The following is a 27,963-nucleotide window of genomic DNA, read 5'->3' as shown; positions in this document are numbered from 1 at the left end:
CAAAAAAACCTTAGAATAGGTTTTAACTCCAATGTGTCCCTTCTTTTCATCAAACATCTGATTCACAATTCAGGGTTTATGGATCAACCCCCTTCCTATCTCTCCTCACTCTAATGCTACACTCTTCCCTTTTTCATCCCAGAGAAGATTGGAGCAAAACTAGAAGTAGATTTTTTTTTTATTTTTATTTTTTAAAGACAAGTCTTTGCTGCATGGATATTTAAACATATTTCTAAAAACTTTCATGTGCAGTGTTTCTCTTTTTTTAATTAAAGTGGAAAAATGTGTATTAGGATAGCTACATTATTTTGAGAAAATTATGTTGTAGATTGTCTACAGAAAAAAACGCAGTCTTTCAGCTGTGGATGTGATTTAATTTAATCTTAACATGTTATGATTGTCCTGGAAATAATTTGCAGCTTGATGTAGAAGAAACTGTATTGAGAATTGAATTAAAAGATAGCCTTCTGATAAAAAATTCCATGCCAAATTGCTCTGATTGTGGTGAATGTGTTGAGTGTAGGTTTTCTGTTTGTTGTTTCATTCTTTTAGGATTGATTAAGTATTGTAATAAGCAGAGGCCTAATGCTTCAAATTCTCCAGCTCAGATAGTAGGGGAGCAAAGCAAGGAATGAAAGTCAGGTTAGCAGTCCATTAACTTATGCGACACATACATTTTCTAGTATACAGAATAATGCTTTTGGCTTTTTTTCCGCTTTCTTAAATATTTTGGTAAGTTAAAGTTGGTTTTCTAATGACTCCCTCCTATTAATCACTGCTGGATTTAGTTAGGTAGGTGATACCATGTTAATAAGATGAAGCAGTGGAATTACGGAAAGAGAAGGAGATATATTTTATTTTCAATGAACTCACAATATTAATGAAGTGATATTTTCATCCAGGGAATGAGTCTGTAAAGCTACACCCTGGAATGACTTGATATCAAGGGGAATTTTGCTATTGACTTAATGGAAACAGGATTTGGTCTGTAGTGAGCAAGACAGGAAAGACATGTGCATGTGCACTCGATAGAGAGATTGTTTACTACGCTATGTGATGTGCTACCCTGAGTGTCTAGCTTTTCCTTAGGTTTAATCTGAAATACTAATTCTCTATTTGGTTTATAAATCTTTTTCTCCTTCATACGCTATATTAATGGTAAATACTTTTGGATACCCTGGTATCCAACTTTCGCATAATTATGAAGAGCTATAGTTCAGATGATCACACTTGTATTACTTGGTTCTTATGTCCTGTATTGTGGGTGATGTCTGATGACCTAATGAGCTAATAATTAGTATTCATGTCAATCAGAGACTACATATATTCTATGCAACTATTAATATTTTAAATAAAATAAACATTTTGTTGAATATGCACCATATTTATGTAAGGCCTGGTCTAACCTACAAAGTTTTTGCTGCCATAGCTATGTCAGGTGGGGGCGAGGGGGAGGGGGGGATGTGTGACACCCCTTTCCCCCCTCCCTCATACTCCTAGCAGGCATAGCTATGCTGGCAGGACTTGTGCAGACACAAATAAGCTGAAAAAATAGTGCTTTTATCAGCATAGCTAATGTAGTTTGGGGAGATGAACTCCTTCTGCTAGCATATGCAGATCTTTATTAGGGACCTCTATCAGCTTAGCTATGCCAACACAAGCTCTGTAGTTTTGACATGGCCAAAGTGGTTGGTAACCTGCCTGCTTCATTGATTCGTTGTACTCCTAAAGTACATTCAGACAAAGAGGAGCAGATTTTCCCCTTTTTGTCTGTGAATGGAGACTGGCTGCAACTCCTCTGCTGATTTTCAAGCTTCCCTCCCTGCAGATCCTGTGGGAAGGGTTTTGTGAAGGGGAGTGGCTGGAGCAGGATGGGTTCAGACAGTGGATGGTCCCTTGGTGGGCACTGCCAGTTGATACAGCTTAGAGCAGCATAGGTGCTGTCCTCTAAATTTTTGCCCAGGGCTGGGCAGAGAATTAGGATGCTGTAGCCAGCTCCCTGATAGTTTGCCTCCCTACTCCCTGCTCTCTACACATCCAGAGGAGAGCAGATGCAGCAGGGAATCTCACTCAGAAATTCACATTATTTGTAAACATTAATGAACGAATTCTCACAACACCTCTTTAAGTAGAAAAGTATTATCCTTCTTTCAAGTGTGAGGAAACTGAGACACAGGGAAGTTAAGTTGTTCATCCAGGGTCACAAAGAAAGTTTGTGTTGGCAGCAGATGCTCCACTTGCTGACTGTTTTATTTAAGGTGTTATTTGGACGTAGTGTATGTAGAATATTCTGTAGAGCACTGGAAAACCTATCATTGTTTTTGTTAGAAAAGTACTGTAAGGCAATGCAAATAATATCAGATCTCAGAGATTCAGTTTATCAGAAGGCCACATTTTAACATGTTAAGCTATTTGAAAGTAGTGATAAAATGGTGACACAAACCAGTAAAATGGAGGGCTTTCAAAGCAGAGACACTCTGTCCTTGACTTTTCCTATTGAGCATTGATATGAGTTGTTGCTGAAACCCAAGGTTTATCATCAACTCTAATTCTTCTGGATTTATTTGTCAGATTTATCTCCATCAACTATATCTCTGTGCCAACTCTTTCCTTGGTTTCACATATCTGTTCTTCACTGATTTGTTTCCTGTCTGCCTATTCCATCGTTTCATTTTTGGTAAAACTATTCTGTTTTGTTCTTAGGTTTAAATGGAAGATGTTCCTTTGGATTCAAACCTAGATCTTTTATTACTCTTTAACATTTTTCCTTTGGTAAACTGATTAAGTTTTGCAAGTTTGAGGAACATCTGTATGGTGGGGATCATACAGATTATTAAATAGCCCATGATTAAGAATCTAAAAATGGCCATACTGCGTCAGAACAATGGTCCATCTAGCCCAGTACCCAGTCTTCCGACAGCGCCCAATGCCAGATGCTTCAAAGGCAATGAACAGATCAGGGCAATTATCAAGTGATCTATCCCCTATCATCCAGTCCCAGCATCTGGCAGGCAGAGGTTTAGGGACACCTGGAGTATGCGGTTGAATTCCTGGCCATCTTGGCTAATGGCTATTGATGGATCTGTCCTCCATTAATTTATGGAATATTTTTTTTAACCCTGTTATACTTTTGGCCTTCACAACATCCCCTGGCAATGAGTTCCATAGGCTGATTGTGTGTTGCGTGAAGAAGTAATTCCTTTTTTCTGTTTTAAACCGGTTGCTTATTAATTTTATTGGGTGACTCCTTATTGTTGTGTTATGTAAAGGAGTAATTAACTATTCCCTGTTCACTTTCTTCACATCATTCATGATTTTACAGTTCTCTATCTTATTCTCCCCACTCCCCCTTAGTCATCTCTTTTCCAAGCTAAAAAGTCTCAGTCTTTTTAATCTCTCCTCATATGGAAGGTGTTCCATACCCTTAATCACTTTTGCCCTTCTCTGTACCTTTTCCATTTCTAATATGTCTTTTTAGAGATGGAGTGACCAGAACTGCACACAGTATTTAAGTTGTGGGCATACCACGGATTTATGTAGTGGCATTATGATATTTACTATGTTGTTATCTATCACTTTCCTTATGGTTCCTAATATTGTTAGTTTTTTGACTGCTGCTGCACATTAAGCAGATGTTTTCAGAGAACTATCCACAATGACTCCATGATCTTTCTTGAGTGGTAACAACTAATTTAGATCCCATCATTTTGTATGTATAGTTGCGATTATGTTTTCCAACATGCATTATTATTTATTTATCAACATTGAATTTCATCTGCCATTTTGTTGCCCAGTCACCAAGTTTTGTGAAATCCCTTCATAACTTCACAGTCAGCTTTGGACTTAACTTTCATCAGTAATTTTGTATCATCTCCAAAGTTTGCCACTTCATTGTTTACTCCTTTTTTTTCATCATTATTCATTGAACCGAATTGGTCCCAGGATAGCTTCTTGGGGGACCCCCACTATTTACCACTCTCCATTGTGAAACTGACCATTTATTCCTACACTTTGTTTCCTAGCTTTTAACCAGTTACTGATCTGAGAGGACCTTCCCTCTTATCCCTTGACTGTTACTTTACTTAAGAACCTCTGGTGAGGAACCTTGTCAATGGCTTTCTTAAAGTCTGAGTACACTGTATGTGCTGGATCACCATCAACATCAACACATGTTTGTTGACCTCTCAAAGAATTGTAATGGATTGGTGAGGCACGATTTCTCTTTACAAAAGCTGTGTTGACTCTTCTCCCAACAAATCATGTTCACTTATGTGTCTGATAATTCTGTTCTTTATCATAGTTTCAACCAGTTTGCTTGGTACTGAAGTTAGGCTTACTAACTTGTAGTTGCCGGTTTGCCTCTGGACCCTTTTTTAAAAATTGGCGTCCAATTAGCTGCCCTCCAGTCATCTGGTATAGAAGCTGATTTAAGTGATAGATTACATATCACAGTTAGTTGTTCTCCGATTTCATATTTGAGTTCCTTCAGAACTCATGGGTAAACACCATCTGGTCCTGGTGACTTATTACTGTTTAATTTATCAATTTGCTCAAAAACCTCCTCTACTGACTCCTCAGTCTGGGACAGTTCCTCAGATTTGTCATCTAAAAAGAATGGCTCAGGTGTGGGAAGCTCCTTCACGTCCTCCGCAGTGAAGACCACTTTAGAGAAATCATTTAGCTTCTCCTCAATAGCCTTGTCTTCCTTGAGTGCTCCTCTAACACCTTGATCATCCAGTGGCCCCACTTATTGTTTGGCAGCCTTCCTGCTTCTGATGTGCTTTACATTTTTTAAAATTTTATTGTACTTTCTAGTATCTTACTCTGGCAGAATTATCCTGTTCTGGTCTGTGTTGAGTGTGGGAAACTCTGTCATTGCATCATGGTCTGTTGCAGATCTGGGGTAAGGGTTAGCTTCATTTTATGTTTAGAATGTGGATTATATCTGAAATTTTTAATACCAGTCCAACTACCTTTCACTCTTAATTAGGAGAGTATCTGAAACAAACTCTGGGAGGAACTCTCTTAAGTACTTGAGGCCTTCCAACATGGCCATTTGAAAGAGGGTGAGCAGGAGATTCACTCTATGAACTCTATATGCATCCGAAGAAGCGGGCTGTAGTCCACGAAAGCTTATGCTCTAATAAATCTGTTAGTCTCTAAGGTGCCACAAGTACTCCTGTTCTTTTTGCGGATACAGACTAACACGGCTGCTACTCTGAAACCTGTCATATTCCTTAAAGTTTCTCACTATTGTTACTAATGGTGCAGCTCTTCTTGGAGTAAGAAACTTTATGGGGGAAATGGCCAGTGTAAATAAGGTATTGGCCTGACTACAGATACCGCCAGACATGAAACCTGCTCCATCATCTTTAGAAGTAAATCTTTGAGAATAAAGCTTTTAAAGTATACTACTTCCAGTATAGAGTTCGGCTTTGATTATGTAACTGAAACGGGTGCAGTCAGAATACATGAACCTATAGCCTAAGATTAAAAAGTGAGACTATTTAATTGGCAAAATAGTTCAGTAATGTCTACTTGGAATTCATAATTCTGAAGAAAATTAAGAATATAGAGTTGCAAGAATTATTCCTGTTAACAAAAAACAGGAAATCAAGAGGACAGACTTGAACCATTTGGAAATTTAGAAACAAACAGGAGTGTGTTTCAGGACAAACAGTAGGAAGGCGTAACTAAATGGAGCATGCTGACATTAGTAGATGTAGATTCCAAGGCCAGAAGGAACCATTGTGATCATCCTGTATAACACAAGGCATAAAATTTCCCCAAAATTTTATGTACCTTTTCCATTTCCCTAAAAGATATGGGGAATGGGAAAAAAAAATCTTTTAGGGGAAAAAAAAAATCCAGTATTGATTTAAAAATTGCCAATGCTGGAGAATCCACTATGACCCTTGGTAAATTGTTCCAGTGCTTAATTACCTCACTGTCAAAAATTCACACCTTATTTTCAGTTTGCAGTTGTATAGCTTCAATTTCTAGCCATTGGATTGTGTTATACCTTTCATAGATTTCATAGAATATCGAGGTTGGAAGGGACCTCAGGAGGTCATCTAGTCCAACCCCCTGCTCAAAGCAGGACCAATCCCCAGACAGATTTTTACCCCAGTTCCCTAAATGGCCCCCTCAAGGATTGAACTCACAACCCTGGGTTTAGCAGGCCAATGCTCAAACCACTGAGATTGAAGAGCCCATCATCAAATATCTGTTGCTCATGGAAGTACTTACAGACTGTGATCAGGTCACCCATTAGCCTCCTCTTTCTTTAATTATTCTCAAGGATCTTCTCTCAACACTCTTCAATTTATCATCATCCTTCTTGAATTATGGGCACCAGAACTGGACACAATATTCCAGCAGCGGTCACACCAGTGCCAAACACAGAGGTAAAATAACCTGTCTACTCCTACTAGAGATTTCCCCTGTTTATGCATCCCAAAATCACATTAACTGTTTTGGACACAGTGTGAGCTCATATGCTGCTCCATCTTTATTAGAACGCCACCTCTGCCAGCGACCCCACCCACCCTTTTGCCACAATAATAGATATCTGATGTGGGGAATGGAAGTCAATGTGCATGTCTTGCTCCTCACTAACGCAGCAGGCTTTTTGCAGATGTCAGGAGCGCTAGATCCTACCCTCCTCTTACCCCTTCTGAGTTGCAGTGTCGTCCCTGACAAGGTTTCCTCTCTCTCATAGTGGTAGCCGTTCAGCTGCCTGCCCCAGCTTCTACCAGGAGGGAGATCTGAGGCCTAGTCTACACTGGCAACGCTAATGCACTGCTGTGGCAGCACTTTCACGTGGCTTGTGTAGTAGTGGCGGAGCGCTACCGCTACTCCATGAGGGGTGTAGCTACCAGCGCTGGGAGCATGGCTCCCAGTGCTGGTGCACTGTCTACACTGGTGCTTTACAGTGCTGAAACTTGCTGTGCTCAGGGGAGGGGGGGGAGATGTTTTTTCACATCCCTGAGCGAGAAAGTTGCAGTGCCGTAAAGTGCCAGTGTAGACAAGCCCTAAGATGTTATAGCAGGGATGGGGGTTGTTCATGGTTTGTGAACAGAGCCTTCTTCCCAAAATAAACAAACAGTGCCATATGGGGGCACTTACTGGCCATGACCTTCCTACATTCACTTGGCAGACACACTATGTTACTTGGCCTGTAGGGATTTTTATGAGGAAAATGTAACTGATATATATGTGTACTGTATATTTAGGGTGCTATAGATGTGATATTTTTAATTTATTTCAATTTCTTTTAAAGTTTAGTGACTATTTTTGGTCACGACTCTGCAAAAGTGAACTAGTTCATAATAAGATTAATACTTTATAGATAGTTAACATATATAGAGGGGGAGCTAGTTTTATAGCTCCCTGTTATGCACTGACTCCAGCCCAGGCGTAAATCAGAGCAGCCTAAAGATTACTCTAAATATGTCACTAGTATATTTTCTCTAAATAATCCTATGCTAGTGAAAGAACAGTGGCAGAGCAGATCTCTGCCCTACCTCCAATACACGCCTCCTTTGTCTGACATGCCCTGTAGGGGCGTTGGGACAGGGGACAGTTTGTACAGGAACTAGTCCACCAATTTTACACCATCTGCGAGTCCCTGATTTTATGCTAGCTACCCCCACAATCAGGGGAGTTCTCAGCTGGCCAGTTATAGCAAGAACATGCCCCTCTTTTGTTGCTTGAGTGGTACCAAAAATCACAGTTGAGATTATGCCGTGAAGTATCAGTCACTGCACTAGAAATACCTGAAATTGCTGCAGGAAATTAATTATGTATATCTGTTCTAGGCTCCTCCGGTACTGAAATAGTATAACAAGTTGATCCAGCAAGAGCTGCTAATGAGGGAGAATCAATGAAAAAGCCCATGTATGCGTTTTGTGTTCCAGTTTCCAAATGTCCCTGAGCTTCTGGCATATACAATTTATTGCCAAAACAATTGATATCTAGAAATGCTCCACTTAAAGTCATGGGACAAAAATATACTTCTGCATCAAGCCTGGAACAAGGATCAGCTGGAACAAAGGGTCAAATAGATACAAGAGGGCTTGCTTTTTTTTTTTTTTTTTTTTTTTTTTTTTAAAAGTCCACCAGTCAAGAAAATTGCTTTTATACCGGTTTCATTTCCAGCTGCCCTTTTTAATCTCTTGTCCACAGGATGACTAAAAATAGCAATGTCAATGTAATATTTATATTACTGTGAGAGCACACAAGCCCTGAGTTAGGCCTGATCTGCACACAATTTTTGTATCAGTGTAACTATTTCGGTTAGGGATGTGATTTTTTTTCTTTTAATGATATACTTACACTGGTACAGTGCTTAGTGTGAACAGTTGTATTGGTATAGCTGATTCCCATTCTCACATGACACTAAATTTTAACAGTATAAGCACATTTTATACTGGTACAACTGCATTCACAAAAGATGAATTGTGCTACTTTAACTATATTGGTGTATGTTTAAAGCAGTACAACCTTTGTGTGCAGACAAGGCCTTAATGATCAAACTCTCACCTCCTTCCATGAGATATTGGCTTTACTGATAACAAACATAGCACTTCAGCCTAATCTTCCTTCCTTGAAGTTTCCATACAGGACCAACCTCTACCTAGCTCTATAGCAGAGGTCGGCAACGTTTGGCACGCGGCTCGCCAAGGTAAGTACCCTAGCGGGCCGGGCCAGTTTATTTACCTGCTGATGCTGCAGGTGCGGCCGATCGCGGCCCCCACTGGCCGCGGTTTGCTGTCCCAGGCCAATGGGGGTGGCGGGAAGCCGCAGCCAGCACATCCCTCGCCCGCGCCGCTTCCTGACACCCCCATTGGCCTGGGACGGCGAACCGTGGCAACTGGGGGCTGCGATCGGCCGAACCTGCCGTGTCAGCAGGTAAATAAACTGGCCCGGCCCATTAGGGTGCTTACCCTGGCGAGCCGCATGCCAAACGTTGCCGACCCCTGGTCTATAGTTTTAGAGACCCAACGCCCAATAACGAATTTGCTTCAGCTGTGGCTATTTCCTCACAGCGCACCTTAAAACGGTGCAACAGTGCCGCTGCAGCCACGCTGTTGTAAGTTGCGCTCTGTGGCTGCTCTTTATCGCCGGGAGAGAACTCTCCCGGCAACAAAATAAAACTACTGCCAATGAGAGGCGGTAGCTTTGTTCCCGGGAGCACGGCTCCCACAGACACCGGCACATTTCATCGTTAAAACTTTTGTCGTTCAAAGGGGTGTTTTTTTCACACCGCTGAGCAACAAAAATTTCAGCTATGAAAGTGCCAGTGTAGACATAGCTTTCCTCACCGTGTCGCACTTCAGCAGCTTTGTGCAGGCGTCTAGCACTTGCTGAGAGAGTGGGTCAACACAAGAGCCCCCTTTTTGTTTATCCTGACCTCCGTAATTCTTAGCCATGTCAGAAAAAGATGGAATCTCAGGTTGATGTAGCAGTGTAGTGGCTCTTTATGAGCTGAGGGGTGAAAACATGATCTACAGTAGAACATGATCTACAGTTTGACTGATGAGGCCTGGATGATTTACTGCTGAAACCTTGTGCAACTCTGACCATCAAAAAGAATCAGACATGTTCACTTTCTACCTGCCCAGTGAAATGTTACCCAAAATATTTTTCTGCATGGAGAAGTCCAAATGCAGTTTCAAAAATAATGTAATTGGAGGGGGATGGTAGTCAGCTGTTTCTCATTCTTTCATTCAAATAAAATGACACAGACTTACCCTGCAGCTTGAACAAGGGCAGATGGTTAAAACGCACATGTTCTGAATAGTTTGACATGTTTGACAAATGGTGTAAATATTTTCTGGGGAAAAAAATTAGAGCAAAACGGAGAACAAAACATTTTTAGGGAGATTTTTATTTTTCAATTAATGGAATGGAGTCAGAATGGAAACTGTCATTTTGAAATTTTTGTGTTTTCGTTCAGTTTTTAGCCCCCCCTCCCACTTTCTTCCTCTTTTTTTCAATGGGGGGGGGGAAACAAAGGGGGGAGCCAAAAAGTCAAAATCTGAAATGAAATTTTCTATTTGAATCAAAACAAAATGAAACATTTCCAAACTAAACCAAAATATTCTTTTCACTGAAAAATGTCAAAGGAATTTCTCTTGAACCATTTCCTTTCCTTTGGCATGCCATTTTTCATTGGAACTTTTTTTTTTTTTTACCAGCTCAAATATTTGAAATGTGTGTGAATCTCCTGCTTGAAGGGATCCAGCCACCTTTTTGGAGTAAAGTTTTTCGGCCCTGCCTCTCCTCTTCTCTTTTCCTTTCCCATCCTTGGCCTCACAGAGCTTAGCTGAACAAGAGGAATACAGTCAGAGGGATATAGACTCTGTTTCCCGCAGAGCCAGGGCACTGTGTATGCGGTGCTGTCTCCAGGAAAGAATCATCAAGATTTTTCCTTCCCTACAGAGTCCCCTCCTATTGTGGTTACCCAGGGAAGGTATGATCCGGGTCCAGGACAGGCAAAGCCTTCCTGGTGAGAAATGGGTTCAACAAACTGCAAATATCCATCACAGAACTAGTCAGATCTCTGAGCTTTGGCTCCGTGTGTTCTTTTTTACTATTGTGTGAGCCATTCCATTTTGAATAGAATAACGCATCGTGAAAACTGGAGAAGATTGCAAGGGTGAAGATGAGACTTACTGACTGTCTGAGTCACTCTAGGATCTGACCCAGTGTCCATGACTGATGGTATTTGATTTCTTTCCAGTGTCTATGCAGAGGAGGAGCCATTAATAATCAGTGCATGTGTCATTTCAGAGAGAAGAAAATCTTTTTTTTTTTAACTCTAAATGTTGAGCATTTGAAATTTTTAAGCTTTAAAGGTGGTAGTTTGACATTATGATGGGTTCCTGCCCTTGATTTGTAGCCATTTCAGGAGGCACGTTGTGGTTGTTTGAGTTGTTTTATTTTATGTTCTGTATCCAGCAGATCTAAATTATCATTACCATTGCAATCTGCCATGAAGGCAGAGAGGCCCCGATGTAAATAACAAATAGTCAGGGAAAGAAGTTGTGAATTAAGGACTGGCAATCCCAGTCTGATTTGTTTTGAGTTAGGTGGTTGTGGTACAGAAAAGATCAGACCATTCCCCAAAGTCTTGTCAGGTATATTTCATTTAACCACAAACTAAGGGCTTGCTCCTGCAAATACCACAGCATGTGAGTCAGTTGCTCAGGTAAGCAGTGCCACTGACACAGGTCTGCCAAAGTGAATAGTTACTCTCTTGCTGAAGAAGTGTTTGTGGATTCAGGCTTGAATGTAGTAGCTGTATATTAAGAAATCTGTGAAGAGAGACATGAGCGCTCAGCATAAAGACTTCTTAAAATTATGCCTTAAACTTTTTCTTTCTTTTTATATCCAGATTTCCATCTGGAGAAAAATGGCATAGGAACACTATTTGAAGCAATAAAAATTCTTCAGAGTATTCCCTTCCAAAAGCCTTTTAAAAGTCACTCTCATCATACAGAATGAGACACTTCTGGTGTCTAGACAAATGTTGTGAGGCCTCAATTGCTTTGTTTAGTCAACCACGTGCTACAACTACAGGAGTATATTAGATAAAATTTACATAGATTAAAATTTATTTTAAAATAATTGCCTTTCTTACCATTAACACCTTAGATTATTAAAATGAAATTAGATTTTTTAAAAAGCTTTAGTTCTTCCACACTGATGTTTTTGCTTTTCATTTAGACAATGAAAATGGATAGATTTGTTAGTGCATGAGAACCAGAGAGTGAAACTAAACAAATATTGCTTTGTTTGGATGGCAAACACTTCAGCAAATATTTAGTTCTAAACAGATTGTTCACATTAGGATTTTTTTTTTTTAAATCATGGAAGCATTTTGGTTGATCTCTCTACAAATTTTGTATCTAAATGGACCTGACAGTATCCATTAAAAATATCTGATATTCTATTCCGTGTAAGCTTCCCTGCACTGGTCCCACTGCTGTACCTCATCCATTGGCTTGGAAGGATTAGATTTTTATCAGTAATGGTGATTTCACCATACACTCATAAACCAATGAAAAAATATTTCCATCCATAATAATCGAAATGTACAGATAAGCAAAGTAAGAAAAATGTTGCTTGAGAACGTATTAGAGTTTGAGTTTAAGATATTTTGATGAGATGTTACAATTCATGTTTTAAGATTCATAAAGCTTTAACTTTTTGAATCGCAATATTACTTTAATTATTGTTTGCCTCCCCATCCCCCGTAATTTCCTGCAACTGTAAAAATTTAAATCAATAAAAAAAGAAAAATGCTTAAAAATAAACACCTATTTGTCAAAATGTTAAAAAAGAATTGAAGTCTTCCAAGTCTAGTCATCCATGACCAGCAAGGCCTATCTGTAAGGGTGAGGGATGCTGTTTTGTTCCAGTCTTTGGCCAGGCTGACTGCCATTTGGTGGTAGTGATGATTCCTGTAATGTGAATACATCCACTGGGATCCCGTGGGTGTTCTAATAAAGATATATTGTATTACCTATATTTTATTATCCACTGCTGTTACTCAGTATCTGAATGGCCATATTTTTATTTTGTACATAGATTTACTGTGTGTGGACGTTTGGCATGGCCAGTTTTGGGGAAATCTTGATTTTTGTCATGGAATTATCTAAGCTTACACTTCGATGCAAAATCCAAGCGAGTAAACCAGAGATTGGCAACCTTTGGCCTGCGGTCAGTGGGAGCAGTGGGAAGCGGCGCGGGCTGAGGGATGTGCTGGCCGCTGCTTCCCGCAGCCCTCATTGGCCTGGAGCGGCAAACCGCGGCCAGTGGGAGCCGCGATCAGCCGAACTTGCAGACGCGGCAGGTAAACAAACCGTCCCGGCCCGCCAGGGGCTTACCCTGGTGGGCCACATGCTAAAGGTTGCCGATCCCTGCAGTAAACTGAAGGGGATGATTGTGGTTTTGCACTTTTTTTGAACATCTAAACAAATTTCAATTTACAGTCAGTTATCTAGGTTTTGCTATATGAGCCAAAAATATAATTGAAACCGTGTCCCCAGCAAAACAGATAAAATCTAGCTGTAACGCTATTCAAACAGCCCTATTCTAGATTTCTTGCCTCCTTTTCGTATTTTGTTCTTTATAAATGGAATATCAGTTATAACTTGCTGAGACATCCTTATATATCGCCATACACTTTATTTTTTACACATGTGGACGCATTGTCTTACTAACAAAATATATTCATCACAAGATGCACTTGTTGGAAAGAGTATGTCTTTTTCTTTTCTGCTGATGGCTTTAGAAATGTTATAATAGATTTGGAGTCTAAAAAAGATTTAAAGAGGTGAAGTGAGGGTTAGTCAGTGAGGATGGGTAAGGCATGCTCACTACATGTATAGTTATTGATGTGGAAACTACGCAGGTGTGGTGTCCATTTTTTAAATGATATCCAGTCCCTTTATTGCCCTCATCCAAATAAATTAAGTGAATTTAGTGCTGAGAGAGAGGATAACTTGGTACCTTTGGGAAAACTAATAGCTCAGCTATAGCAAGGCAGTGGCAATGAAAGTTTCCTCACCTTGTCTCACAATCGTGTATTAACCCTGACTTGTGGGAATAGTTTACTGCAAATACCTTTAATCTTGTCCTTCTTGATACCACTGCCAACAAAATGTCAATTGTGAAACACCTGCCTATTCATTTTTGCTCCAAACACACTACATTTGGTTAATGTATAGGGCCTGATTTTTAAGTTTGTGAATGGACAAAATGCATGCCTAGCTTGCATGTCTGTTGGCTCATGTGTACATGCAAACTAGGAATTTTAATGCAACCAGCTGGTGGTGCATGTGCTAATAAGCGTGCATTTGCAGTCAGGCAAAATATATTCCTAAAGTCTTCTTGAAAAGCAGGTTACCTCTGCATGAAAATTTCATATTTAGACACACAAAATCTACTTCTATTTTATAATGATACCGATGTAATCTGCAGTGTAGAAAGGTTTTCTCTCTCACTCCAGCCTAGATCACAAGTGCAAAAGTCAGTGGAATAATTTTGCCTTGACTGTCAAAGTAATCATTTTTGTAAAAGTGTTTACTCTGACCATACCTATTTATTGTTTTACTTCAGATGAGTATTCAAACTGTCCAAGATCTAGTTTGTTTTTGTATAAACACTTGCCCAGAAACTAATTTAAATTGTACCTAGAACTTGTCTGCAATTTCAGTTAATGTAATCGTTGACAAGGGAAAATATCAATGAAGGTACAATGGCCAAATTGTAGCTCTGAGAGGATAATTATGCAAGGTGCAGGTATTGGAGAACCATCTTGAGTTCCTGAGTAATGGGTGGAAATATTATGACAACATAAGGCAAAATGCTACTTCAGTGTCTGGACTCTTCTGGAAGTTGGCACTTGCTGCATCTGTATAAAAAGTGTAGTGCATGTACTATTCTCTCAATACTGCTTTAACATTGCTAGCTGAAGGGTAAGGCTAGAGCCAGCCATGCTCATATCTTGCCCAGACATGCTGCTTCCGTTTTATGCAGCACTGCTAACACGCTGGCTTTTCCCACCTCTGTCTCTAGCAGAGTATGCAGCCGCATCATGATGCTTCATGCCTTACTAGTATTCCTCTCACTTGTGGAGGGAAAATCATAACAGAGCTCAACAGCAGATTTAAAGGATGTGTACACAATAGTTTGTGTAAAAAAAAAAAAAAAATCAGGATTTTTATTTTCTTAGTAGAAGTAGCTGTGTCATGTTTGGCTTTAATGCTTGCATGATTTAAATACGAGTCCCTTCACTAGCTCAGAAGAAAATCATGGTTCCATATATTGCTTAGAAGAAAAATATATTTCTGGATTGTGATATCAGGAATACAAAACAGACATAACATTTTGAGGGAATTAAGAGCTACGACATATTGAGGGAAATTTAGATTATGTTCGGTTTTAAACCATGGTCCAAAGTCTCCTGCTGATATAGTATGTTTTGTTAACTGGAATATTTTGGCAGTAGATGCATAATGTATTTAGAATTGCACTATCCTATGTTACATTTTTCAGTTCCATAGGAGCCATAAACAAAGCTGTTTTGCTTGACTATCAGTCATCTACTGTATCCATCATGATTATCCTTTGTACTCTGCAAGTTTACAGTCATTCACTGTGCAGTCTGACTTTTGGTGGGACCTATTATTTTAGTTTCAACAAGATGCTTAAAAAAGGAGATATCCAAACAGTCCATGGAAACCCAAATGGTTAGTTTAAAAATGTGATTCTTGAAACAAATTGTTCAGGAGAGTTAAACAGTGCCTTTGTTACAGACAGATAGTGGAGCAAGAAGCTATATCTGGAAACATTTCTGAGGTGAATATTTCCTGCTCTGACTACCCTGAACAAATATGTGGAAGAGGTGGCCTAAAGCTAGTTCAAGTTTCTATCATTTTGAAGGAATAAGCATAGGATCAGGACTCAGAAAATCCTGATTTCTAATCTCCCTCTCTCACTATGTGGCCTTGATCATGTCACGTTAATCCTAGCCTCAGTTTCTCCATCTGTAAAATGGGGATAGTAATACATCTCCAGCTACCTCATAGGAATGTTGTGTGAGTTATTTAATGATAATAAAACACTTTTGAATGTGAAAAATGCTGTGTAAATGCTCCAATTCCTTTAAACTCTGTTTCAATACAAGAAGTTGCAATGCGATCATTTAGTGATCCAGGTGCAGTGCCACATTCCTTCTGCTCTGAATGGTTTTGCTATTCTATGCAAGACGTCTCCCTCCCTCTATTCCTTAGTTAACAGGAGAAATACATTCTCTTCACATATAGCTCAGGAAGGAATTAAGTTAGTATATAGCTGTCTTATGGCCGTTTCTTGTTCTTCTCCCATCATCCCCTACCAGCATCTCTATGAGAAAGTGAACTTTCAGGGAGTGCAGTAGATCCACTAAGAACCCAAGTTAAAAGGGGAAAGTGTGGAAAGGAAATGAGATGTGAAATTCTTTCAAAGCACTTCAGTGTAGACACTACCTATGCCAGTGGGAGGGGTTCTCCCGTCCGTGTAGGTAATCCACCTCCTTCAGTGGTGGTATCTAGGTCGATGGAAGAATTCTTCCATCAGTTTAGTGCTGTCTACTCTGGGGGTTATGTTGGCTGAACTACGCCACTTAGGGGAGTGGATTTTTCACATTCCTGAGCAACATAGCTGGGTCGACCTAACTTTTTAGCATAGACCTGGACTTACTCTTGGTATTGAATTAAGTCATTAGAAGATAGGCAGGAAGTGGTGTGTGTGGAGCAGTGGAGAATGAAAAAGAGCAGTATTGCCATTAGCTTGTCTGGTTGTTGAAAAACCACAGCATCTTATATACTTGTTGGTTTGTTTACAGCACATTTTTGACATAGCTGCTTCCTGTTTAAGTGTACAACAGGAAGAAACGTGGTTCCTAAATTAGTAGGTTAAGGTCACAAGGAAAGCAGCTGGTAATGGATGGCATAAAGCTTTCTAGACTTTATACAGTACAGGGTTTAAAGAGACAATCCCTTTCAACCTTACATTAGTGATCCTGATTAAAAAGAAGTTAAATCCTTATTTAGTACTTTCTAACATTGGGAACACATTATGTTCATTTTGTTCAATAACATTTTGTTCATTATCCTTTTATTGGACTAAGGAAGGATTCTGTCTTTTATATGTGGTGTTTGGCAACTACCATTATATGGCCTGGATCCTGATTAGGGCCTCATGGGCACTACTGTAATATAAATATAATTATTTATAATGTCTAGTGGAGAATCCACAAGAGCATGAGTTAGGAGACCAGGCTTCTATTCCCAGCTTTGCCTATTAAGTGGTGTTTCATCTGACACAAATTATTTGAAAAAGTCCGATTTTAAAAAGAGGCCAGTGATTTTGGATGGCTTTTGTTTTTTTCCTCAATGCTATATGACTTGAACCTGATTTTTTTCAGAGGTGCGCAATACCTATAATTCTTGCTGAAGTCAATTTGAGATGTAGATACTGAGCACTTTTGAAAATTAGGCAAAGATGTGTCATGTTTGTCACCCAAAATCAGTAGCCTTTTTTGAAATTTTTGGCCAGAGATGTTAATTTGGCTTTAGTTTCCCAACTGTAAAATGGGTGTTATTCTTACCTCTTTTGTAATATACTTTGGGGGGTCTAAGGATGCAAAATGCTGTATAAGTATTTATTAAATTGTTGGCACACCCTTTGTTGCAAATCTTTTTCTCCCTTGTTTAACTAACATATCACATACTGTAAACCAGAACAAAACTGCACCAGTAACTTGTTTTTCATGTTGTGGATTTTGTTTCCAATGTGTAAGGAATCAGATTGTCTTTAATACTTTTGGATGGTTGGAAATGTAATTCTGGGACTGCCCTGCATGAAGTGTTGCTGTGATGAGTGGTTACTGAAACTAGCAGGTGCCTAGTGCTTCCTCGTCTCTCTCACCGCCTCTCCCCCCACTTCCTCCATGAACTGTGAAGTTCATAGATCAAAGAAATGTTACATGCATTGGCTGCAGGCAAGTATAAATATATAAGCTGTGTTTAAAGGTCTGCTGAGAAATTTTAGGGTTTGTTTGTTTACATGGGAAAAATACCAATACAAGAGAGAGTGTGAATTTAAATTGCTATATTTATACCAGTATAACGCCACACAGTCTTACTCCAGTATGAGTGCCTGTTAATGCTTTAGCTCAGGGATCGGCAACCTTTGGCACGCGGCACGCCAGGGTAAGCACCCTGGCGGGCCGGGCCGGTTTGTTTACCTGCCGTGTCTGCAGGTTCGGCCGATCGCAGCTCCCACTGGCCGCGGTTCGCCGTCCCAGACCAATGGGGGCTGCTGGAAGCCGTGGCCAGCACATCTCTCAGCCCGCGCCACTTCCCACATTCCCCATTGGCTTGGGACGGCGAACCATGGCCAGTGGGAGCCGCGATCAGCCGAACCTGCGGACACGGCAGGTAAACAAACCAGCCTGGCCCGCCAGGGTGCTTACCCTGGCGTGCCGCGTGCCAAAGGTTGCCGATCCCTGCTTTAGCTTATGTCACTTTAGAAGAGGTTTAAACTAACCTGAAAAAAGCCACTCTTATTCCAGACATTCAAGTGTCTTCACAACATCAGTAGCCAGGGTTGCCACTTTTGGCTGGACATATTACTGGAGACCCCAAGACAATCCTGGAGGGTTGGCAACCCTATCAGTATCCTACAAAATGTGTGATTATACTAAGTCGTCAGAAACTAGCGAAAAAAATAGAATCATAGCATTAAGATCCTGGGGGCTTATAGCACCAATTTCTGACATGTGCTGAGCAGCTGGTAATGCTGAGTTCAATGGTGGTTGCAAGCGCTCAGCACCACTTAGGAGTTGTCTATACAGCGGGGTAATGCACTCAACAGAGGTGTGATTTCTAAAGTACAGTCATGTGGTATGCATTAGTGAGTCCAGGTGGACCCTTCTGCTGAGCTTCAACATAGTGCTGTTTGAAACTGTACCAGGCTAAAGGAAAACTTTAGTGCCAACAAGCAGGGTCTGCACGGGTTAATTATTGTGCTACTACACATTAGTACGCTTTAGAGCTCACTCCCCCACATCATGCGTCACCCCACTGTGTGGGACATGACTGTAGTATTTTCAGGACTGGGCCTCAAATCCTTACTTGCAGGTTCAGGCCCTTGACTTTGAGGTAGCAGGAGGACACCGAATATTTGGGACATATTTTAATCACTTATACTCTCCATCCGTTACAGCTAAGCTAAATTAGAGACGAAAGAGTCGATACAAGCTTGTGATACTGCCATATATATTTGAGACAAAAAGCTAAACATCATCTATTATGGATGCTGTTGAATCATTAAAGCCATCTTTTCTCATTTTTATCTTTCGGATGATTTTGGTCATCCTGATAGGTCTAAACTTCACTTTCTTCTCGAGTGGAATCATGGAGCTCAAGTGAAAAAGATATTCTGTAATTATACGTCACTGCCAGTATTTAACATATAGCTCACCACTAACTAACTGCACAAAGAAATAAGTGATCTGAAGGCACTATGTACATTGGTGATGCTGTACATACACTGGGGGAGGGTTGCAGTTATATCAAGCATTAAATATATGTGTTAATTCCCGTCCTGTTCAGATATACGTCAATTTTAATGATTTATAATTTAATATTTAAATATAAAAGTGACTAACCATTAGTGGACTGTTTTTGTTATTGAAGATAGCTTAGCTGTTTTGGGTCTGGGGTTACCATTGAAAGAATTTGTAGATGTAATAGAAGTCCACCTTCAGCACGTATCTCTTAAAGTTGAAGCAGTTGTTTGTACATGTGAGCAAAGTGCAGTGTTACTAAAGGGAAGTTCATTGATAAAGTAGCAGAACATGAAAGATGCACGCTTACCCTACTGAATCAATTTTGTTAGGCTGAGGTTGAGAGTTTCAAAGCTAACTAGGGGATTTAGCCACATTTCGTAATTCCGATTACTTGCAATGGGAGTTGTATGGCTAAATCCTCTAGCTGACTTTGAAAATCTCTTCTCGAAGTCACTTAGATTTTTGGCTGGCATTTTTTCCCATTGCTCAACATTCTGAATATCATAGTACTTTGTATTATATAGTATAGGATCAAAGGATCAACAAACCCACTCGCTTGGAATTTGGAGCGCAGTTAAAAATTCAACCTTGTGAGGAGAAGGACGCTTATGCTCAAGGATGAATTTCATCCCTGATGCATAAAGCAAAAATGGTGTGTGGCGTCTATTTAAAAAGAATATTTGTTTAAAAATAATTCTTTGTTCCAAATACAGCAGAAAAAAATTAATGGCTCCAACAACAAATTCTACATAGCAATAATAAAAGACCTGGTTGCATATCAAACATTATCTTATAGATTTATATTCTTGCTGCAATCCTGTCTTCTGCTCCCTCAGCACACAAGTTATACCAGATTAGACTCAGGGAGCCAATTGCAGAGGTGATGTTGGAAGATCCTGTTAGTTAAAGGGAATCCTAAGAGATCCTAAACTGTTTTAATTTACACCAATTTAGACTCCTCCCTTAGATTCATCTCTGCCTTTGACCTACAGTCTAAAATACACAGGTCTTGAATTCACCCTGAAGCTAATTGGAAGCTCATGCAGTGTGTGGAGCACATGTGTAATGTATTCCCTGAAGAAGTACTGATTACACGAGGCAAGAAGGCAGCTGCGTTCTGCATCAGCTGAAATTTGTGTGGTGGTTAGGTGAGGAAAGTGTGGATAGATGGCAATTAAGAGGAAGAAGCAAAAAAGTGGGGAATGAATTGACAGGCGTGGTGGAGGAGCAGCGAGGACAGAGGGGGTAATGTGTAAAATGCGAGCCATGGGAAATAGAGGTAGAAAAGCAGATTTGTGGGGGAGGCTGGTATATATTGTCATGGAAGTAGATTTGTAAGTGCTTAATCAGAAAAGCCTCTAATAACATTGGGTGTTGATACCAGAAAGCTGAGGTTGCTTATTCTATATTAGGGTTTATAAACATTTACATTTTAAACCTCCTCACCTACCTTTGAAAGACCCCCCCTTGAAAACCTAAGTTTTGGGCCCAGATATAAAGCAACAATGACCTCTTGTAAATTCGTCACACTCCTAAGGTATCTTTTTAAAATAGGCAATGTACCCTCTATATACAATGATCTAAGGCAGGGGTTCTCTCAACACATTTTTGGTGCTTTGTACATTCTTGTCTTTTTTGTTGTTTCTTTAGGGGTTTTTTTGGTTGCTTTTTGTTTTTGTTTTTAAGACTTGCTGGCTAGTAAGTCTGCTGCTGTGAAAAGTGATATTTGTATGTTAATATCACTTTTCACAGCCTCCCAGCTAGGTATTGAATCTGCTGTGAAAAGTGATATTAACACACACACACAGATATCACATTTCACGGCAGAGTTACTCAGCCCCGGCATGCCAGAGGGCAAATTAAGCCCTGGACAGGCAGGTGGGTAGGGAGGCAGCGGGGCCAGGGGCGATAGGGGGAATGGATGGGGGGCTGAGGGAGGCAGCAAGGGCCAAGGGCAATGGGGAGGGACGGGGGGGAGAGGGAAGCCTGGGGCCAGAGCCCATTGACATTCGGCCAGGGGATGGGGCTGGAGCCCACTGCTGTGCAGCTAGGGGACAGAGCCCAAAGTCCTGCCCCCAGGGGACGGGGCCCAGCGACGGACCCTGGGACCCAGAGATGGAGCCCAAAGCCCCACAGCTGAAGCCTGCCTCCCACTACTCCAGGGCTGAAGCCCAACCGCACCATCCTCAAGAAGGTGGGGAACTCACTGGCTGCCTGCTCCTCCAGTGTTTGTATCTCCAGAGGGGAGCAGGGCCCAACAGCTGCTGGTAGCCCCAGGGGAGGGGCCCCTCTTTGCGCCCCTGCCCCCACAAACCAGGAGGCTGTAGCTACAAGAAAAGCCCCTGGTGGCCACATTTGAAAAACACTGATCTAAGGTAAGCTGCATGTAATGGAGATTGCTCCCAAGCTATTTTTGTGTGCAACTTGAAGTAGAGGTGGGCAAAACTTTCATCATGAAGCTCTCATGGGATTTGAGTTTCATTATAAACTTCTCAGTCCTGGTTTGGTTTGTTGAAAGCCAAGCTCTGTTAATGTGAACTCCACTATTGCAAATCCCAGATGTTTAAAACTTGGATTGGTTTAAAAAATAGAATTAAAAAACCCCAAAAGCAATAAATCATGTTGCTTTTTTGACTGCCTTTTTGGTTCCCTCCTATACACAGACTTTTCAGGGGGAAAACACTGACATCTTTCTCTTCTCCTTTCCCTCCCCCCCCCCTTCCCCCTCTCCGTAGGGTAGCAAAGCTCTATTATCCCCATTTTGCAGATAGGGAACTAAGCACGGAGACTAAGTGATTTGTCCAAGTTCAGAGAGGACGACTGTGGCAGAGGAGGGAATTGAACACTACTTAGACCATCGTTCTTCTCCTCAGTCCTGCTGTGTAAGCACACCCTGATTGTTTTAGGACCTGTGAGGTGACTACATAATGCTTACATTGGGATAGGCAACCTATGGCACGCGTGCCAAAGGCGGCACTCGAGCTGATTTTCAGGGGCACTCACACTGCCCGGGTCGCTCTACATTCTAATTTAATTTTAAATGAAGCTTCTTAAACATTTTAAAGACCTTATTACTTTACATACAACAATAGTTTAGTTATATATTATAGACTTATAGAAAGAGACCTTCTAAAAACATTAAAATGTATTGCTGGCACGCAAAACCTTAAATTAGAGTGAATAAATGAAGACTCGGCACACCACTTCTGAAAGGCTGCCAACCCCTGGCTTACATGATAACCAAACTCTTCCTGGACTCTGCCCAGCTTGGCTCACATTTATGACCATTAGGTATTTGAGAAAGCATAGTGGGTATTAGCAGCGGGAGCAATGAGCATGCATGCTGCTTCAATGTTGTCCTAGATGGAGGTAGCGGGTCTGCCGAATTGGTGAACACTGAGCTGAGTAGACTCTCAGTGGTTTGTATGACATAGAGATCCTGGAATGGCTGACATTATTGTGATGCAATGTAGCGTTAACAGGCCACTCTGCCTTGAATGGTCCCTTACAGCGTGTACTATACCAAGGATCGGCAACCTTTGGCATGCAGGCCTGGCGGGCCGGGCCGGTTTGTTTACCTGCCGCGTCCGCAGGTTCAGCCGATCGCAGCTCCTACTGGCTGCAGTTTGCCGCTCCAGGCCAATGGGGCTGCAGGAAGTGGCGCGGGCTGAGGGATGTGCTGCGTGCCAAAGGTTGCCGATCCCTGTACTATACTATGGATGACTAGACTTGGAAGAATTCAGTTCTTTTTTAACATTTTGACAAATAGGTATTTATTTTTAAGCATTTTTCTTTTTTTATTGATTTAAATTTTTCACAGTTGCAGGAAATTACGGAGGGTGGGGAGACAAACAATAATTTATACTAAACAATCTGTTCCGCCTTACATTTAGCTGTGATGCTTGGAGTATTTTTCCCAAGCCTGAAGAATAGCTCTGTGTGGCTCATAAGCTTGTACCTATCACCAACAGAAGTTGGTCCAATAAAAGTTATTACCTCATCCACCTTGTCTCTTGAATTTCTGTAATGGACTTACACGTCAGGGAGTTGATATGGGGGACCATTAGCTTTAAGATCCCTTCCTGCACTGTAAGACAGGCAGTACTGGAAGAAGAGTCCTCCCTCATTCTCTCTGGAGCACTTGTGGCCGGAGGGTGGAAATAATCTCTTTGTGCTCCTTTTCACCATATTATACCAGGGTCAGAATTTGACCAGTCCATGGACAGTTGTGTATTTGTCATGTTTTATTCAATAGTCCTTTGTGCAATTAGAATTTGTATATAAAATACTGAAATCCTAATGGTAACAAAAATAATCTAATTTACTCTCCTCTTGTCTTTTGCTGATCACTGCTTATCCTAAAACTATTCTACAATTAATAATAATAAAAAAGAAATTTAAAATGTATCCTTTTGATGAAGTTACATTTTATGACTGCTAGTAAAGAATTTTTAGGAACAGTTGTTTTAGGAATGCTTAAATTGGGGCTTATATTGATGTGCATCTGCATTGCGATACATTCTTTTAATGACATGTTTACTTGCTATTTTTTCCATAGGACTCCCGCCTTATTCAGTGCACAGATTGGTTGCATATGCAACCATGAATCTGGGACTTCCTAGCTTTCAAGTGCTTGATTTTTGTAACTTAAGTCACTTTTTTTTTAATGATGGATGGATGGAGGGAGGGGAGGGTTGATGCTGCCGTGCCTTCTGTATATTTCTTCTGGAAAAGCCTGTATGGACAGTGTGAAAGAAAATAAGAATGGAGAGAATATAGTCAAAATTTTATTTAACCCCTTTACAATTTTTAGATGTATATTCAACTTGCCACTGAAAAGAATTTTCTTTAACTGCTTTTATCATGTAAATATAAGAAATTAATTAAATAATTAATCAGTTCCCCCCTTTATTTCATATATCATTTTTTCTACCATATTAACGGGAGAAATTCAGACTTACACTAACTTTGTTCTTTTTTCCACGTGGCTATCAGTATTTGGTCCCCTGTGCTCTGAATATAGTTGAAAGTAACATGGTGGTTATTGCTTAGTGATAATAATTTCAACTATTATATCATACCATCATAATTGTCAATATTTTTTATTGGGCCCTACCTTAATTAAGTAAATAAAGGCACAAAACCTCTCACGATTTGTAAAAAGGTAATTGAATCTATAGAATTTCCACTTCAGGCAATAACAATTTTAAGGTAAATTAAATCTGTGGCCAATAAAACCTTTATCATGCCACTTTCAATTAATACCCTTTTTTAAAAAAAGGATAAAGGATGCCTGTGTCATCAAACTTGCCTTTCAGTAGCCTGCATTTACACTAGTTTTCACTCAAAAAAAAAAAAAGCTTTGATGTTCTGTTGATTCTACAGACAGAATGATTTGCAGAACTGGTCAAAGTGAGAGCAGGCTCCCTCCACAGAAAAGTCCATTTAGACTTTTTCTGGTGGAGTAAATTGATGGGAGAGAATCCTGTTATCAGTCCACATATCTAGCACTTTTAGTTGACGTTTTTGGGTCATGGAGCATTAAGGTAAAGTCATGAACTCTTGAAGAGGACTTGTGTGAACTTGGCGTTTCCTTTTTTTTTTTTTTGTCATTGACAGGTACCCAAGGATAGGAAACTGGCCTGAAGGGAAAATCTGGGGGAGACTGGGTATTTGGCTACATTTGCCCCTGAGTAAGTCAATGTTTAAATAATTACAATATTGTCAGCTTTTTTTAGCTTTTCTGTTCCTGAAAAATAAATATTAACTGTACTGGCTTTACTCCCTGGAAACTATGCAGATGACTCAAGGTTTCTTGGAATGAAACAGGGCAAGAATATTTGGGCTTGCTTCCTTAAGAGCTTGTATATTACCTTCAATACTTCATAAAAGGCCTTGTTTTTTGTTTTTACCCTCAAAGCCTGTATCAAGTTAAGTGAAGAAAAAGTTTATAACTAAAACATCTTTTGTTTTTGTTGGCCTTTTATTTTTGCTGGTTTAGTTTTCTGAGAATAACTGTTGAGTGCAATGGAAATATCACTGACTTAAAGTGAAGCACACGCTTTGCTGGATTGGGGCCTGGTTGCATGGCACTTTGTAGGCTCAAGGACTTATAGAGGAAGGTTTGAGCACTGAAGCAGTCAAGCACCAGGGAGCAGAGATAGGTAGAAAATAGCCCATGAGAGAGGACTCTGGATTCACATCCTCACCCCTGAGCAACGACCTAACCTTGCATGTAGACAGCGCTATGTTAATGGGAGAGCTTCTCGTTTTGACATAGCTACCGCCTCTTGGGGCGGTGGATCAATTACACCAACAGAAGAAGCTCTCCCATCTGTGTAACAGTGTCTTCACTAAAGCGCTACAGCGATGCAGCTGCACCAGTGTATGTGAAGATAAGCCCTAAGTTGCAGTCCATTGTTGCTCTTTGCCATGTTAATTGAGGGAAAAGCTGCTGCAGAGTCAATTAAAAGAGTCATCATTAAGGAATGCAAGGATACTGCCTTCCATAACAGGCCCGAAGGTGCTGGCAGTCCTAGGAAGTGAGAATCCAAGAACCAAATTTATGTTTTCCCTATGGCAGCACAAAAAATTGCCACTAAAACCTGGGGCCAGCCCCAAGACTTTTCATTTTACTAGGGAAGGTGGTTCACAATAGATACTCCTTAAAATACAAATGGATCCCTTGTAAACTGGGGTATTTTGAATGAGCAGATAAGCAAACTGTAGCATTGACCACTTTTTTCCCCTTTCTTGCCCAGTATGTATTCTTAATATGGAGGCAAAGTTCATTGAGTTTTCTGAAATGAATACTAAAATTGTAGCACTTCTCCATGCTGGGAATTTATTATTGCCATAAAAGTTATTTTTAGTTTGGGAAGGTTTATCGTTGTTTATGTAAGGCAAAGATTCTTTATTTCTACCTATGTTACATTTTGAGAGAAACTGCCTCTTACAAAGTCCATTGCTTTTGGTTCATGCCTGACCTAGACTGATATTCGTGTGTTTGATGCTAAAACATTGCCATGGCTTAATCAGATTCTTGTTCTCAATGAATGAAAATAATAAGAAGTTGATAAAAGTATGATAGCTGTGTAGGCAAGTGTATTTTAGTTGCAGTGGTATTAACTGATTATTTCTTTATAGTGCAAGTATAATTTTTTTGCCTTTTTAATCACTTGTGGTATAAAGAGAGAATTAAACATGACACCTCTTATAACAAATCACTAAGTTTCATAAGCTACAACACCATGTAAGATTTTAAACTCATTACACACCCACATGTACATAGCATAAGAATCTATTCTTATCTTCGTTGTGAAATACAGTAAGACCACCCCCCCCCCCCACTTAGGGTCAGTTTTTGTTTTGTAACTCAAGGAAACTCACATGGTTTGTCACTTGCAGCTTTAAAACTGGCTAGTTGTTTTCATGTGCATTTGTTGTTCATGTTTAAAGGCTGGTTCCTGCAAATGTGTATGCCCAGGCACATCCCTGAACCAATGAATATCCAGGATCTACCCTAAAGACCCCAGTGTGCAGGTGTAAGGTTTTTTACAGGCGAGAAATATGTTGTTAAATAATAGTTGCATATTTTAAAATCAAAATTAGTTTAACATTTCTGTATTCAATCTGATATAGATCATTCAGAGAAGTTTTCTTGGTTCTTTTAACTTTTATACTAATACACATCAAAAGTTTTCATTTATAAACCCTATGTTATCTGTCCATCTCTTTGTACTTGGTCTGTTACTGTTGATAGTGACGACTGACAAGGTATTTCCTGGCCTTTTGTATCTTGGACTCTGTATAAATTCAGACATTCATTTTAAGATTATTTTCTTCCTCTGCATTGTTGGTCATTTTTAAGGGCAACAACAAAGGTGGTCTCTCTGGAGTTATAGTTTAAAAGTTTCAATCGTGTACATGACATAGGAGTTGTTGGAGCTTTTCTGTGCTTTTCAAAGAACATGTAGTAGTATTTGTGCTGCATTGGAACAGAGATAAGTAGGTGTTCTGATTCTTTTTACTGGAACAGTAGTCCAGGAAGGCTATATGTGTCCTTGGTTTGTATGAAGAAGGCAAAAAGTCCACCACAGAATTAGAAGATGAAGGCACTCTAGTTAAGTTACATAGTTTATCTCCTTATTGGTACAGGATTCTTCCCTACAGTGATTTATCAAGTGCTTTATCCGGCCTACTCCTATATTTGCTACGCACTTGTGATCATTGTGAACCCATGCATTTCCTTTTTAAAATTGAAAGTGAGTGCACTGGGGCCAGATTTTCCCTTTTTAGCAAATAGATGAAGGGTGAATTTTTTTTGTACATATGCTGTACCCAGCTGCTCCTGGTGGGAACGTTGTTCTGAATGAAAGCTGTAGTGTTCTGAGCTCTTTTGAAAATCTGGCCCTTGGTTTGCAACAACATACAAATACATTTGTGCAACTTTGTGTGTGTGGTATTAAATTATACTGTAGTCCCTGAGAAATAATTTAACAGAATTTAATGTCTGATTTTTTTTTTTAGCTAATAGGCAAAGATGAAACCAAGCAAAGCCTGTTGATGCTGAAGCACGTAGCATTTTAGCTGTGTTTAACAGCTAAATTCAGAGGGATTATTACTATTGTGAACTACAGTTTATGGTTTATGACAGTAATTTTTTAAGATACTGTGTTACTACTGTTCAATGACTATGATGGATAATCTTTCATTATCTGGGGACATAGGGCTCTTTCTTTCTCATGGAGATGAATTAAGTATTTACAATTATATTTATATCAATTTATCTACAGAAATTCTTAATGAAACTGACATTTTATAAGTTATTTCTC

General features: G+C 40.0%; 1 protein-coding gene across 7 annotated transcripts in view; it reads left to right on the top strand.

The window, feature by feature from the left end:
* TBL1X (transducin beta like 1 X-linked) overlaps positions 1-27,963 on the top strand; it is a 257,104-nt gene that overhangs the window by 50,169 nt on the left and 178,972 nt on the right. For 4 of the 7 annotated variants that reach the window (XM_054008060.1, XM_054008051.1, XM_054008042.1 and 1 more), the window contains one exon: positions 24,749-24,822. The exons of the other annotated variants lie outside the window; for them this stretch is intronic. The gene's annotated coding sequence lies outside the window, so the exon portion shown is untranslated. The remainder of the gene's footprint in view (positions 1-24,748; positions 24,823-27,963) is intronic. 7 annotated transcript variants of the gene reach the window in all.

The sequence above is a fragment of the Malaclemys terrapin genome, chromosome 1 (assembly GCF_027887155.1).
Source record: "Malaclemys terrapin pileata isolate rMalTer1 chromosome 1, rMalTer1.hap1, whole genome shotgun sequence".
NCBI classification, from domain to species: Eukaryota; Metazoa; Chordata; order Testudines; family Emydidae; genus Malaclemys; species Malaclemys terrapin.
The sequence above is the reverse complement of the archived record's forward strand: the minus strand, read 5'-3'. Positions and strand labels throughout refer to the sequence as shown.